General features: G+C 47.6%; 2 long non-coding RNA genes across 2 annotated transcripts; both read right to left on the reverse strand.

Annotated features, from left to right (window-relative positions):
- Positions 1–2,529: 2,529 nt before the first annotated feature.
- LOC120094788 (uncharacterized) lies at positions 2,530–3,809 on the reverse strand. The gene is made up of 3 exons (XR_005489458.2): positions 3,651–3,809; positions 3,326–3,442; positions 2,530–3,060 (listed from the first exon to the last, which is right to left on the reverse strand). It is a non-coding gene; the product is annotated as an uncharacterized LOC120094788 (long non-coding RNA).
- Positions 3,810–8,138: 4,329 nt separating this feature from the next.
- On the reverse strand, positions 8,139–16,319 carry LOC134480344 (uncharacterized). The gene is made up of 3 exons (XR_010054719.1): positions 15,351–16,319; positions 8,769–8,967; positions 8,139–8,667 (listed from the first exon to the last, which is right to left on the reverse strand). It is a non-coding gene; the product is annotated as an uncharacterized LOC134480344 (long non-coding RNA).
- Between the last annotated feature and the right edge of the window lie 651 nt (positions 16,320–16,970).

Raw genomic sequence — 16,970 nt, forward strand, 5'->3', positions numbered from 1 at the left:
TCAGAATAAGTCAGTGCTTTTCTCTGAAGGACAGGGGTAGGGGAGGGAGAAGGCCAGTTCTTGTGAAGGATGGGGGATACTGCCCACCCAACCCACTGCTCAACAACATTTCCTGGGTGCCCAGCTGGGTATTACAGAAGGCACAGGGACCCCACAGAGCTCCCTACTTTCCAGTGTCGAATGGTGAGAATCATCGACACATCCACCAGACCCACCCACCTTTCTAGCCAACAGTTGCACCTTAGAGCCACCTTCTGTGCCTGGACACAGGCTCTCTCTACTTCATCCCCTAGTAGGAGGGAGATGAAGACCAGGTGCCAGCTTGGATGGTGACTATTCTCTGTGGGCATGAGGACCCCCTCCCTGGTGGTTCTCTCTCCCCTGTCCCCCCCACCCCTTCTCACTCTGCCTTTCACCATCCAAAACCTCAAGCCTCCAGTTCAGAACTGAGTGTCCTCTCCAGTACAACGGTCCTCAAGGGGACATCTTGGGGGCCCTAGGGAGTGGGCAGGCACGACCTTACCCGTGTCTGTGACAGCGCCTTCCTGGCACGCTGCCCCACCTGCTACCTCCTAAAAGGAACATTTCTGCCTGGTTTTGGCAAAAACATTAGTCTATGAGGCAGGCAGCCTAGTATGGCTCTCTCTGTCTCTCTGCTACCGACATCACTGTGACCTTGCGAAGCCATTTGCTCCTCTGGGACGCAGGTTCCCTGCATTTAAAATGAATTTCTTTAGGATTTATGGTTTTCAAACTTTTTAAAATAAGTCTTCTCTTAAAAAGTGGCATCTCTCTTCTCTGAGGCAACAGGGACTTCTCTGGCCGAAGCAGAAATCGGGGACAGCACCACTGGGCCTGGTACACGCTTATGACCCCAGCAGTCAGGCAGCTGAGGCTAGGATTCAATGACAGCTTAAGCTGTATAGGGAGTTTGGGGACAGCCTGGGTTACAAATTGAGACTATTTTTGATGATGATGGTGGTGGTGGCGGCAGAGGTGGTGGCGGTGGTTAGAGAGAGAAAATGGTTCATTGGTTAAAAGTGATTACTGCTCTTCTGGAGGCCCCAAGTTCTGTTCCTAGCACCCACTCAGGAGACTCAGAACTGCTTGTAATTTCAGTTCCAGGGGATTTGAAGCTCTCCAGCTTCCTTGGGCATTTGCACACACATGGCTCACACATACATACTTGTACACATATGCATATGCACACACGCACACATAAAAATTTAAACATCATAATAAAATAATAACCATAACAATATGGTCTTAAGCCCCACATTTGGCCCATAATGCACCTGTCCACTCCTGTGCACAGATACAGATCAGCACCGAGTAATTGGGAGCTCACTGTGTGAAGCTCTGAGCCGGAAATCCTTTTCCACTCAAGCAATCCAGAGTCCTTACAGGGCTAGGAGCCCAGGACAGGGTGCTGACAGATGTAAGGAGCAGGCTGTGATTGTGCTCTGCCCAGACCTAGGGGAGCTTGACCTGGTGAGGAGAGGCCTTTCAACATTGGATCCAAAGCTGCAGGCTAGTACACAGCCTTCCCACCTACCAAAGTCACTGAAGCTTGTCTTGGGGTTGGGATCTGGGGTGGAGAGGGCTGAGCCCACCTCTGAGGTGAGAAGGATACAGCTTTTCTCTAGGATCCCTCTTGTGTTCCCAGAGCATCATGGGAGAGGTGGAGAGAGCCAGCAAGGACTGAAGGCTGCAGGCTGCACCGAGAAGCTCACCCAACTGATCTAGAAGCATAAGAATGTGGCACCCATGGGGGTTTTTCAGCTGAGAAGGGGCCCTGCAGGACCTGGTGACAGGAAAGGAAGCCTGGAGAGAGGAGCAGGTGTGCCTCAGGAAAGAAAGATGTTGCCCCATAGGAAGCCAGCCTGGGCCTGGAGTCACCTAGCTAGGGCATCAGGGTAGGTCTTCAGCCACTGAGCAAGGACTGTGTTCAGCCCCAGGTGCCTGGTGTCACTGGCAAAGGAGATGGGGCCCTCCCTTAGTTTCTGAGCAACCTGAAAGGCCATTGTTCCTGAAGTCCCTCGGGGAACATGGCAAGGGAGTTAAGGGTGACTCCAGTCCTTGCCCCATTAGGGTGTAGGGTGGTGAAGGAAGAGATACTTCACCTTCCCTCTCCTATCTCAGACACACAGACACACACACAGACACACTCACACACGCCCCTCAAACACACACAGAGACACACAGACACACACACAGAGACACACAGAGACATACAGAGAGATACATAGATGCAGGCACACACATTGACACACAGGCACACATGAATGCACACACACACACACACACACACACACACACACACACACACACACACTTGTGCACAGACCCAGCTCCAAGCTCTCAGACCATCATAATGAGGAAGTCAGATGAGGTCGCTGCCATCATAGGACTCACATTTCAGGACAGGAAAGACAGATTATCTCTAAGTGAAAAGCAGACTGGAGTTCAGATCACTGTAAAAGAGAGCAGTGGAGGCATGGGTGAGGGTTGCTGCTTTAGGTGGGGGTCAAGACGCTGTCCCGGGAAGGAGATGACATAGGAGCGGAAACCCAGGCAGCCAGAAGCTAGTCATGCCTCCGAGTCAAAATGTGCAGAATTTTAAGAAGAAAACATGTGCCCATAAAAGTTAAAAGGGAAGTGAAAGCTGTTTCCAGAATCGCTGCTCTCTGTCCAGCACCAACCTGAGAATCATAGGGTCCTCTCCGTTTCCCAGATGCCAAATAGTGCCATTTGACAGATAGAAAAGATGAGGCCCAGCGGATGAGTTTTATTGAGGGTTTGCCTGTGCATTTCAAGAACATGCAGAGGAGGGTCACAGTTCAAGATAGAGGAAGTCACCCTGGTCCAGCCAGACACTGGTAGACCGAGGCAGGATTGAGAAGTGGTCCTGCTCCACGGTCCAGCCAGGTCCCCATTGGAGTGGGATGATGACTTGAGAAGTTATAAGTAGGCAGGGAATGGATGAGATCAACCAGTGTGGCTCTGGGGCTGAGCAGGGGGATGAGGTCTTGACCGAGGCCACCCCTGAATGGTGGGTTACTGAGAGTGAAAAGATGGGTACTAGTCAACAGAGAAGCCTAGCCAGGCAGCTCACACAGGCTACACCACCCAGACCAAACGCACATGGAGCCAACCCTCTCTAGTTAGCCTATCTAATGAGGGGCTTCGAGGACAAGGGCAGAGGTCATAGACTGTATGTCGAGGCACAGAGCCTCCTTCTGGAGCCCCAGAGTAAGTAAATGGCAACTATAACTTCCTCCCAGGTTTCCATTTTCCCCTGGAACTTCAACTGTGGAAACCTTACCTAGGACAGCAGGATAGACAGACCACAGGGCCACGCCTTGCTGGTCACATTAAGAAGAAATGAAGCTTCAGACTTTGAAGCCAGCAGCAGATCCAGGCCCAGAGTAGCCTCTGGGGACTGAGAGAGAAGAGCATTTACAAGGTCACCGAAAGGATTCAAAGTCAAGACTGGAATGTGTAAATATTCCCAGAGGGAACTTGTGCCAGGGGAACAGAAACACACAGCTGGGGGCTGCGCTAGGAGGACAAAAGTCTAGCTAGATACCAGGTGGTTCCTCCAGCTCCAAGCAGGTCACACCCTTGTAGAACAGTAGATCCAGACTTACAGATCTTCCTCTCAATGACAACGAAACATCTCCAGAAATCCCGATGCTATGAGCTGTTGCCTTGGGGGGTGGTTAGCCCGGGGAAAGAAGGCTGTCAGAGTGGATTGTTTCTATTTTCATGTCCGCCTGTCATCTTGTTCTGTTCTTGGAAGCCTTTCCCAGATGACGCTATAGTTAGCTGTACGATGCTTTGACCTGTGGGACCTCACTCTCTCGCCGTAGCTCGGTGAGGTGAAGAGGCTGTGTGCGCAAACCCACATTTGTTTCTGAGTGGTTCCTGGGACACAATAGAGAGGGAGAGATCTGGGCGTGCAGAATCTCTCTAGGACTGCCCAGTTAGTCTGCTTCTCCCGGGCAGAAAGATCCCAACAGAAGGTGAACTTGGAAAGGCAGACTTAAGAAACTTTCGAGGCTAAATAATAGAGACTGGGGAGATGTCTTGGTGGTTAAGAGCCCTGGCTGCTCTTCCCAGAGGACCCAGGTGCAATTCCCAGCAGCCACATGGTGCCTAGCAAATGTCTGTAACTCCAGTTTTGAGGGATCTGACGCCCTCTTCTGGCCTCTGTGTGCACCAGTCACTCATGCAGTGCACAGACAGATCTGCAGGCAGGCAAAGCACCCACGGGCATAAACTATTCTTGAATGAAAGGTCAAGAGACTGGAAAGATAAGTCAGTTGTTAAGAGCACTTGTTCTTGGAAAGGACCAGGTTTAATTCCCGGCACCCACATGTCAGCTCACATCTGCCCGTAACTCCAGTTCCAGGGGATTCAACACCCTCTTCTGATTTCCGCAAGCACCAGGCATGCATGTGGTGCATGGATATACATCCTAGCAAAACACTCATACTCATGAATATTAAAATTTTAAAATAATTTTAAGAAGTAAAGGTCAGAGGCCAAATGGTGGCACATGTCTTTAATCCCAGTACTGGCAGAGGCAGGCAGATCAGTATGAGTTTAAGCCCAGCATGGCCTACACGGTGAGCTCCAGAGTAGTCAGGGTTACATAGAGGAGCCCTGCCTCATAACAAACAATGACAATCAAAGTATGGAATGGGTGGCCCCAGGAGATCTAAACTTTCTCAAGATATTTTTTAAATTATGCTTGTTTAAGGTGTTTTGGAATTTTTGGGGCGGGTGGGTTGTTGGTTTGTTTTGTTTTGTTTATTTCTATTTGTTTTGTTTTTGAGACAGTCTCAAGTAGACAAGGCTGGCTTAGAACTCAATATATAGCTGAGCTTGACTTTGAACTTCCAAACCTGCCTCTGACTCCTTAGTGATGTCCTGCTGACATGGCACTGGGGGGTCAAAGTGTTTGAACCCAGGGCTCTATGTGTGCTCCTTGAAGCTCTCTGCTGAGTTTCATCCCCTCCTAGGGAGATGTTTAAACAGACCGAGAGAGACTTTCTCAGAGGTGCTGTAGCTTCAGTGAATGAATGAGAGAGAGAGAGAGAGAGAGAGAGAGAGAGAGAGAGAGAGAGAGAGAGAGAATGATGGATGCATGGGTGAATGGACGGACGAATGCATGGGTGGATGAATGAGTGAATGAATGGAAAATGGCGACTGCTACTGAGACATCCAAACGCTGAGCAGAAGGCTAGAGGCGTCTATCTGCCTTTGTGTCAGAGCTGAGTCGGATTGGCTCCAGACCAGACCTCAGGTACAAGACAGCTGAATTCAAAAGACTCATGGGAGACAAGATAATCGTGCAAGGCAGGAAAAGTGCCTTGAGTCACTCCACCCTCACCAGCTATGTCATGCTATGTGACGTGTGCAGCTGGCAGGAGCTGTGTCTTGGAAAGACTTCAGCCCTGACTCCCACACCTCCCACCACCACCACCCCCGACTTCCCAACGAGCTCACATCCTGCAGCCCACATCGTTGAACTTCCTCGGGAGTGACTCCTTGACACTCGTCTGCCCCGCTCTTAGCACCCCCTTTCCCTTAGGGTGTAGGATAGAATTAACACCTGCCCTTACTTGGCAGTAACTCATTCTACAGTGATGAGGAGTGGGCGCCCCACAGTGTCACCATCAGGAATGAGTCAGGTGTCCCGACCCCGAGCCCACTAGCAAAATCAACCTCCAAGATACATGCCCCACTCTTGCTAGTAGCCCTGTGCCTCCTAACCACCCTGCCTCAGTTTCCCTTTCACGTAGTCGATGAACATGAGGTGAATGACCTTCTTAAGGGATGTAGAAGCAGACAGGTTAGATAGGAAAGAACAAGCAACCCCCCGGAACCCCTAAAACTGGCATCTGGTAGGTCTTGTTTTCTGACCATGCTCAGGGCTTGTCACCAGCTGCCTTGCTGTGGCCAATGACCAGTCGTTGACTCACAGCCAGCTGCGGGTGCTGCCGGGAGAAAGTGGCCCCCAGCTGAGCTCATGAACTTGTAATTAGCTCTCTGTGCCCCCTCACCACCAACAGCCTCCTGGCTTCCACAAGCACACATGTCCCAGGCTGCCCTTTCCCAACCACAGCTGTGGCTCTTGCCATCTTATTTTAGCCTGGTGAAACCTCTGGAAATGTCAGTGTTGCAACCGAACTAAGGACCGTCCAGTTCAACCTGCTCATTCCTTTGTTCAACACGGGAAGCCACAGACAGTGAAGGGTTTCAGGTCTCACTGTTTAGTGGCGTGGTAGGGGAAATTGATCACAGGCTTTAGAACTCACATCCAGCTATCCTAAACTTTAGGGGTACAGTCTGCTCCGGGCAGCTCCCTACCACACACTCCTGGTGCCTCCAGGCCCTGTACCTGTGGGTGAATCCCTGGTTTGTAAGTTAATTGCTTCCGACGTCTAGGTTCCTCGCTCTACAATGAAACTAACTGTTGTGTCTCTTTCCCAGGTTGGTTTGAGGAATTTGCATGAGTTCATATATCTGAATTCTTGTGAATTCACAACCATTTCCACGCAAATGTTTAATCCCCACACTAAAGAGGCAGAGGCAGGCAGATCTCTGTTGAGCTCCAATCCAGCCTGGTATGCATCCTGAGTTCCAGATCAGATTGCACTGTGAGACCCCCATCTCCAAAACAAAACAAAAGTCCTATTAGCTAGCTGGATGAGGCAAAGCGCACTGTAGCCTCAGCTGTGGAAAGCCTGAGAAAAGAGGGTCTTGAGACTGAAGCCAGACCAGGCTGCACAGGGAACTCCTGCCTGGTTACATAGAAGACCCTGTCTTAAAAGAAGTCCCACCCACCACACACACACACACACACACACACACACACACACACACACACACAAAAGTTCACTAACATTCTTATGTGTTTGTTGGTTTTATCAGACTTGATCTTTGGTGTGAAAGTTCCACAGGTAAACCAGAGTCCCAATCCCAGACTTCTGGACCACGAACACAGTGTTTCTGTGGGGACAGATGCTGATGTGGTCAGAAGGACCACAGAGTGCATCTCTGCCAGCCACTGCTTGAGGTCCAAGGGTCACAGACAACACAAGGAGGGCCGCTGGAGATTATCCAGAGTCAAACTGGGAACGCCTGGCAAAGAGTTCTGAGTGAAGGTGGCCTCAGTTTCTTCTTCTACAAAATGGGGCAATCACAGGGTCTGAATGGGAGCTGTGGGGTCAGGGGGTACATTAGGCCAGGAGACAGGATGCCTGGCGTGTTTCTTTCTTTTCTCCTCCTTCCTTTACCCCTCCCCGTCGTCTGCTGGAAGTCAGTTGTTTCGACTCACAGCTGCCTCCCCCAGAGCCTGCTGCATAAAACTGACAAACTCCCGCTCCAGGCCCATCCCCTACTGGGCGCCAAAGCTCCCATCCTCAGGTCAGATAAGTCATGGTCCCAGAACACGTACGACATGAAGGTGGTCTTGTTGCAACCCCAGAGAAATTTGTCAAGTTGATGACGTGGTGAATTAACAGATGAAACCATTCCCAGAATCTCCTGCAAACTCATCCAGGGCTCTGAATATTGGGCAACACTCGGGACTCCCGAGAGCCACAGCCCTAGTCCACCTCAAAGACAGGCTGTTCTGTAGCGGGCTCATCACTCCGTGTCACTCAGTCACTCTCTGTGACAGGGTCGCCTTCTATGTGCCTCACCCAACCATGCAGCCTGGACAAGCAGAGGAATGGAGTGCAGTCCCAACCACCATGTTGCCAATAGCCACTACTGTCTACCCGCCAGTCTGGAGCCCTGTAATACTCCCCAATTCACACCTGTACCTACTCCACCCCACCCAACCTCCCGTTTCAAAAGGTTATCTTTTCTAGCTGTTGACTCAGTCATAGAGCGAGCAGTCTGGAGAGCCCCCACTTCCCCCAACTCCCAAGGGCTCTGCTGTGGTGAACTCCCTGCACACTCTGGATTCTGACCATGGAGGAGAACAAGTACCTAAAATGGAAAAGCTAGCAGAGTCCCCTAGGCACTCACATTGCTCTGAATGCTGGAAGGCTTTCTCTCTTTGGATATTGGGGAGTCCCTTGGGCACTATCTCCAGCTTGGTTCTAACTTTCCCACCACCATTCGTCCTGTGCTCTGGCCCCCATATGCTTCTGGATCTCCAATGGTCCCTGTGTATTGATGGGAGGATTCTAAGAGCTTCTAAGCTGGAAGACCCTAACCAATGGACCGCACTGTCTAGTGAAGAAGACCCCTAGAGTAGTTAAAGTACACTTCTAATAGTTAGATGAGATATGCTCTGACCTTGGGGACCATGGGCCAGGGATGCTACAGGAATCCTAGACTACAAGGAAGTTTGCACAATGAAGAATAGAAACCCTTGCCTCCTTGAATTCTACTCCAAAGTACATACCATGACATCATGGAGGCTGAGAGCCAGCACAGAGGAAGAGCCTGGGCCAGGTCACTCAGCACCTCTGTCTTATAGTCATCCTCTTAGGGGACTCTCGGGTGTTCAAGTTCTTAAGGATTCAAAATGACATCCATTTTCAAACTCCACCAGCAGTTCTGGTGGGAGAGACACAATGTGTACTATGGAGAGGGCTTCATACAGAGGTCTTTTGAGAGGAACCCCAGAGGGATGTGTGACTCCTGGAGGGGAAGAGCACATGGGTAAGGACTGGTGTCCAGGAAAGCAGACAGCTGAGAGAGGAGAACAGGCTCTGAAGAATAGAGATGCGGATGGAGCAGACCTGAAAGACGGGCTGGAGCTGGACCTCAGAAGACTGCACAGGCAGACCGAGGGATGGAGTCTTCCACGGCACGCACTAAGAATTGCTGGAGAGGTGGCTCGGTAGTCAAGAGCACTGGCTGCTTTTTCAGAGGGCCTGGGTTCGATTCCACATGGAGACTCACAACTGATGTCTGCAACTCCGGCTCCAGGGGATCTGGCTTCACACAGACACACATGCAGGCAGAACACCAATGCCCATGAAATAAAAATAAATCAATAAATCTCTGACGATACGGGGGAGCAGAAGGTAAAGAGCTCCACACTTGATCAGTATCTGGAAGTGGAGGGAAGCTACATGGCGGGAACCACTTAGAACAGTTCAGAAAAACACACACAGGGTGGGTGGCAACAAGGTCAAGAGAGTGGAGCAACAGAATGGAAAGCTCAATGCCAATCAACATGGCATGGATGGGAGACGTCCTTACACTAAAACAAAAGACCGTTGGCTCAGTTTGAGTTTTTCTGGAGACAGACTAAGAATTTGAATATATAGTATGTGTTTTACATATATTAAAATTTTACTTTCATTATGTGTGTATATGTGCATTTGAATCACATAAATGTAGGGATGTGCACATGAGTGCCTTTTCCCGTGGACACCAGAAGAGGGCGTTAGAGCCCTTGACAGTGGAGTTACAGGCAGTTGTGTGCTGCCCAATGTGGGTGCTGGGACCTGAAGAGCCTCGAGTGCTCTTTTTTTTCTTTTCCTTTCTTTTCCTTTCTTTTCCTTTCTTTTCCTTTCTTTTCCTTTCTTTTCCTTTCTTTTCCTTTCTTTTCCTTTCTTTTCCTTTCTTTTCCTTTCTTTTCCTTTCTTTTCCTTTCTTTTCCGAGCTGGGGACCGAACCCAGGGCCTTGAGCTTCCTAGGCAAGCGCTCTACCACTGAGCTAAATCCCCAACCCCTCCAGCGCTCTTAACTGCAGAGCCATCTCTGCAGCCCCCGGAGGGAATTTATTCAGGAACTAGCCTCAAGGATTCACAGTGGAGCAGCCATCAGTCAGGCAGGGAAGTGTTTTGTCAGGTCAGTTAGTAATCCCAGTCTGGTTGGACTCCGGAAGACAGTGCAGAAACCGGCTCTGAGTAATGGGAAGACGAGGGAGCCCGATGTCTGTGTACTGACTCACGTCAGCCTACTAATACATTTTACTTTAAGATCTATTTAGTCTGACTGCAGTGCAACTGCATCAGCTTCAGTTGCTTACGGCTCCTTATCTCTACGTTTCAGGCATGTTTCCATTAGCAACATGCACTTGCAATTTGCTCCTTCTCCAGAGCACATCACATGGGCCAGCAAGACGACTCAGTGGGTACAGGAATTTGCTGCCAAGTCTGATGACCTGAGTTCAATCTCTAGGACCCATAGGGTAGAAGGAGAGAACTGACTACTGAAAGTTGTCCTCCTGCTTCAGTGCATGTGTGTACACACACACACACACATACATGCACACACACATACACACATGCACACACGCACTCACACATATACACATGCATGCACGCACACACACACACACACACACACACACACACACACACACACACACACACACACACACACACACACACACTGAAAGAATGAAAGATAAATACAAGAAAAGTTTGAGTTTGAAACTCCAGAACTCATTGCCTTTTAGTGGGAAACCGTTTTATCATTTTACGTATAATACTTTTATATTTGGATTTAAACCTAGCCTCTTGCTAACTACTTTTGACATGTCTTACTTCTTTTCCTCTTTCTCTTCCTCCTCTGCTTTCTGTTGGGATTATTTTATTTAATCATCTTCTCTATTAAATTTAAAGTCACTCATCATTTTAGCTTATTGAATTGTATAGACTTTGGGTCTGGTCAGTTTTGGTGTGTGCTAGTTTTATTTATTCGTAAGTGTTCTTATAATAAAGTTTATACATTTTGGAAAAAAAGGAAAATTTAGTATCTATCTAGCGATTGCAGCTGTGTTTGTTAAAATTCTTAACATCTATTGACTTTTTGTTTCTTTCTTTCCCAAAATCCATGTAAGGACTTCAAAATCTTACCTCCTGCATACCGTCATTGCCACATATACCACAGATTCTGTATATATAGTCACTGTCATATATAGTCACATGTCATATATAGTCACTGTCCTAAGGTACCGATGGTGCCATTTCAATCGCTCTTAAGTTAGGGTCATCGAACTAAGAGGATCTTTTCACGTGTATCTTTGGTAGTTATTTCCAACCTAAAATGTTTTAAATATGTTTAAAAATCAAGACAGAGTCTCACTCTGTTCCCCAGACTGGTTACAAATGCTCTGGGCTCTAGTGACCCTCCTGTCAGCCTCTCAAGGAACTGGGACTATGGAGTTGCTGGGGGACGGGGTGTGCTACCACATCCACCTTCTCTGCAAGTCTGTTTGTCTGAGAACTTACTTACTGAACCTTCGCTTTTGACTAATTTTTCTAAGTACTGAATGACTGTGCATTATTTTGTCCCGCTTGACAGTACGCGTATAGCTGGTTTCCATTTCCAGAGAAGCAAGCAGGGTTAAATGCTGAGTCGCTCACTCATGGCCAGTGGGATATTCTCTCAGGATATGGTAATGAACCGCTGTAAAAATCAAAACAGCTCAGTTAGGAGAGCCTGCATACTGCTGAGCACAGTTAGAGAGATGGCTCAGAGGTTAAGAGGCCCTGAGTTCAGTTCCCAGCACCCACACCAGAGCTTATAACCACCTGCAACTTCACCTCCAGAGAATCCAGTGTCCTCTTTGGCCTTCTTAGGCACTTGTACTCTTGCATACATACCCACACAGACATACCACACAAATACACATGTGTGCATACATACATACATACATACATACATACACACATACATACATACATACATACACACACATGCATACACACATGCATACACACACACACAAACATACACAACTTTTTTTTTCCAAAGGCAGGCCTAGTGGCATATGCCGTTAATCACTACACTCAAGATGCAGAGGCTGGCAGATCTCTTGAGTTCAAGCCTGGTCTACTCAGGGAGCTTCAGGCCAGCCAGAACCACAGTGAGACTCAAAAAACAAGAACAGATTGCTGAGTCTATGACTGTGTCCAGGGGATGATGGATCCAGAGAGAGCATAGAAACTGTCTCTGAACAGACCTTGCCCTAAGCATTTCCCCCCAAGACAGGGTTTCTCTGTGTAGCCCTGTCTGTCCTGGAACTCTCGGTGTATGAGGCTGGCCTTGAACTCACAGAGATCTGCCTGCCTTGAGTGCTGAGGTTAAAGGCGTGAACCTCCACTACCCAGTTGTCTGCCTCAATCTTTCGTGAGATGTTCTTTTAAATATAAAAGATTAGGAGAATACTCCTAATCAGTCTTTGTCTTAAATCACAAGAGTAGGGAGTGTCACCTCGAGGTCTGTGCCTCTCTCTGGCAAGTGGCCTGCGCCCAGAGAATGATCCGCTACTGGCATTTGAAATGGGTGCCAGTCAGCCTTAGGGGTCTGAGGCTTTAACTTGGAGTTCTGACACTCTTGGCGTCAGAGTGGTATAAAATTGTAAGGCAACCAGCTGGCATCTGAAGGAGGACACATTGTTGGTGGGGAGAATCCTCACACACCCATGGGATGTGTTGGGTTTGGGTTTTTTTCCTATCTTATAGAGCACTCCAAAGAATTCCAGCCTCCTCCAGATCTATCCTTCCATAAAGAGATCTGTTCACTGTCACTCCTTTTGAGTCAATCTGTAACACATCTCTCATTTCTACAAAAAGATTTAATTTATGTCTTAGTTTGGATTTCCGTTGTTGCGAAGAGACACCATGACCAAAGTAATTCTTATAAGGACAACATTTAATTGGGCCTGGCTTACAGTTTAATGGGTTCAGTCCATTGTCGTCATGGCAGGAAGCATGGCTGCCCGCAGGCAGATAGGCAGCTGGAGAAGGAACTGAGAGGCCTATATCTCAATCCTAATGCAGCCAGAAGAAGACTGTCTTCTGTAGGCAGCCAAGGGGAGACTAGAATTCCACACTGGGTGGAGCTTAAGCATAGGAGACCTCAAAACCCACCCCCACAGTGACACACTTCCTTCAACAAAGCCTGATAGTGCTATTTCCTGTGAGCCAGGCATATTCAAACATGAGGCTACGGGGATCCAAATCGATTCAAACCCACGTTATCTTATGTTTGTGAGTGTTTCATCTACATGCTTGTATGTGTTCCACATACATGCCTGGTTTCCGTGGAGGTCAGAAGGCCACATCAGATCCCCTGCAACTGTGATTACAGATTGTTTTTTTAGCCACCATGTAGATGCTTGACATTGAAGCTGGGTCCTCTTCAAGAACATCCAGGGGTCCTAACCACTGAGCCCTCTTTCTAGCCCCTCTCTATTTTAAGATCTCCTTATCTCCAATCTCACCGTTGGCTGCACTCACAGGCTTCCTTGATAGGCTGGGTATTCTGTTGTGCCCACCTTGCTCTAGGTTCTTACTCACTGCATGGATCCCATCTCTTTCAGAGAGACCCCTTCATATGTGATCTTTAACCTACTCTCTGAAACTGCTCACTGCCTCCTCCATGCCTCAGACTCTCTTCTATACATCCATGACCCTATGTGTGTATGTGTGTGTGTGATTCTTCTACACACACACACACACACACACATGTATTATACATATACACACATATATATACATACACACATATATATACACATATATATACATATACACATATATACATACACATATATACATACATATATACATACACACACATATATACACATACACACATATATATACACATACACACACATATATATACACACACACATATATACATACACACATATATACATACACACATATATACACACACACATATATACACACACATATAATATACACACACATATATACACACACATATACATACACACACATACACACACACACACACACACACACATGATTCTGACTCGTTACTTCTTTTTTCGGCCATGTCTAACATGTTCTACATGTTCTTAAGTCTAACCTTTAAATTCTTGTTTTCAGGTATTATTTTTTAGATCTAAAATTTCCACTTAGAAAATAAACTGTTTCAATTCTGTGCCAAAATTCTCAGTCATGTCTTTTACTTCTATCCTACAGGAATAGTGTTTTTTTAATTAAATGTGTTAATAGACTCTAACACCCAGAGCCCCTGATGTATGTCTTTTCCTCTGTGTGTGTGTCAGATTTGCAGCACGTTGTCTGATTTCGCTGGTGGGGTTTTGTGTTTTGCGTATGTTCATGTTTTGCTTCTTTGAGGTTTGTTTGTTGTAACTGTTGCTGTTGCAGTTACACCGTGTTTGTTAAAATCGTCTGACACAGGGAGATGAATACGAGCCAAATATAATAACATATGTATAGAAACCACGATGAAGCTTGTTATTTTGTGCGTTAAATGTTAACTGATGAGGGGCAGGAGGGATGGCTCAGTGGTTAAGAGCACCAGCTGCTCCCACAGAGCCCAGGTTTGGTTCCCAGCACCCATATAGTGACCCACAAACATACATAACTCCAGTTCCAGCCGATTCAGTGCCCTCTTCTGACCTCTGTGGGCAGGAGGCACATATATGGAACACATACTGCATGCAGACAAAACATACATAAAAGTTTAAATTTGTATTAAGGACTTAATAATTTTGTTTTGGATAGTTAAGCCTGGCCTGCACATGAGTCTCAGGCAAGCCTGGGCTACATGACAAATACTGACATTTTGTCTTAAAGTAAGAGAGGGAGAAGGGGGAGGGGGGAGGGAAAAGGGGAGAGGCAGGAGAGGGGGAGAGGGGGAGAGGAGCAAGGGGGAGGGAGAGGTATGGTTGTTAATGTGTTAATGTGTTCAAATGTACCGTAGCTCTTTTAACAAATAACTTTTGAAAAGAAATGTGTTAAGCATCTATGAATAAGATGACATGATATATAGAATGTGTTAAAAATTATCTAGTTGAGAAACAAGAGGCTAGCTGGGAAGCAGGAAAACAAGAAAGCTGGTTATTGGAGTCAAGTTGGGGCATTTGGGATGCATGCATGATGCTTTACACAATAAAAAAAGCCTTTAAGGTTTATCGTTATTCTATTTATTTAATTTATATATTGGTGTGTGTGTGTGTGTGTGTGTGTGTCTGTCTGTCTATCTGTCTCTGTGTTTGTGTGTGCATGTGTGTGTTTATGTGGGGACATGTGTGTGCGTGTCTGTGTGTCTCTGTGTGCGTCTGTACTTGTGTGTGTCTGTGTGTGCAGTGTCTGTGTGTGTGCACCCACCTGAGAGAACAAATACTGAGTTCCACAGAGACCTTTATCTAGAGAGGATTTGCAAAGGCATCAGCAGAGTGTGGCACCTTAATCCGGCCACGGAGGGATGCAGGTATTGGTTCCCCTGGAGCTGGAGGTACAAGTAGCTGTGGGCCACTGACGGCATGTGTCCTGTGGAGCTGGTCCCGGCTCCTCTAGAGAAACAGCCAGGGCTCTTAGCCACTGAGCCTGTCCTCTGTGGCAGCAGTGCTGGCTTACCTTCTAAGAAGCTGTTTCAGGGCTGAGGATGGGTGGCTCAGTAGATGAGAGCTCGCTTAGTGTGCACAAGGTCCCGGGGCAGTCCCAGCATGGAAAAAATAAATAAATAATGACTTAGTTTTAGAATATGCTTTACTGTTTTTAAACCCCACAGCTTACGTTGGATGTGGTGACACACACCTGTAAGCCCTGTTCTTGGAAGGCAGAGGCTGGGGGATTACAGAAACTTCCAGGTTAGCCAGGCCTTGGTAAGCTCCTTGTCCTACCCGCCACTATCCCAAAACAAACGAAGTGTTTATACAGTGCAGATGAATGTGCTATGGGTCATCGCAGCGCACTTTATTTTTCTGAGTTTAAAAAGAGAAAAGACGAGGTCCCAAGATTTATATACCTTACTGGCTTTCTTACCAAACAGGATCCATCGAGATAATAATTTTAAATGAGCATAGTTAAAGGAAGAGCAGGCTCTGGGTTTTTTTAAAATAAAATTAGATTCTGTGTTCATTGCAAGAGAAGCATGACCCAGGAGGTTTGGCAGAACTGGGGGTGGGGGGAGGGAAGAGAAGCTCGCCCAGAGTGCTGGGCAGGAGAGAAGGCAAGTATGTCTGAGAAGTCAAGACCACCTTCACTCAAGGAGCTGGATGGAGTCTTGCAGGGAACAGTCTGAAGCCGGAGGCAGGGCTCCAGCCAGGTGAACTGATGGGCCTGCCAGCTGCTGGGTTGGCTCTGGGACCAGGGGACCTGGTCAACACAGATGAAGTGTTTGGGGAGGAGGAAGGCCATCTGACAGCATCAAAGCTTCAGAGGCAGAGGTCTAGAGACGATGGGACAGGTTGTCACAGAGCAGATTCGCTGGCACTCGGTCCTGAAGGCTCTAACAAATGGCTTTTACAAGACCTTGTTTGAGGTCAGTGAGATGGCTCAGCAGGTAAATGTGTCTGCTACCAAATTCATCAACCTGAATTTGATCCCCAGGAACCACGGGGTAAAAAGGAAGAACCAACTTCCTCAAGCAATCCTCTGTCCTCCACAACACACACACACACACACACACACACACACACACACACACACACACACATTTGTACAATAAATCAATGTTTACAAAGTTAACGGGCATAGTGGCACATGCCTTTAGTCCCGGCACTCAGGAGGCAGAGGCAGGCAGATCTCTATGAGGTCAACGCCAGCCTAGTCTATAAAGTGAGTTCCAGGACAGCCAGGGCTGGTTAAAATGAGAAACAGTGTCTCGAAAAACAAAAAAACTTAATGATTTGCTTGACCCTAGAAGTCATTTCTTTCTAAGAGTCTGAGGCTGTGAGGCAGGTGGGGTGGGGCCTCTGTTGACCGGAAGAGGCCTTTCTACAACACTGGGACCGGGAGGTGCTGAGAAGGTGAGGAAGCAAGTGGGAGACCAGGAAGCGACATCAGAGGCCTGGGCTTCTTTTTTAGAATGTGTGGGACTCTGAAGGAATGGATTAGCTGATGATTCAGGGTAGGGTCTGTAGGAATGACTAGAGGAAGTTTGTGGGCAGAAGGAAAAGGCCTAGAACAGACAGAGGGACTCAAGGATCCCTAGAGGCAGAGAAAACGGAGGGAGTCGGGCTCACCTTGGTGAGA

The sequence above is a fragment of the Rattus norvegicus genome, chromosome 9 (assembly GCF_036323735.1).
Source record: "Rattus norvegicus strain BN/NHsdMcwi chromosome 9, GRCr8, whole genome shotgun sequence".
NCBI classification, from domain to species: Eukaryota; Metazoa; Chordata; class Mammalia; order Rodentia; family Muridae; genus Rattus; species Rattus norvegicus.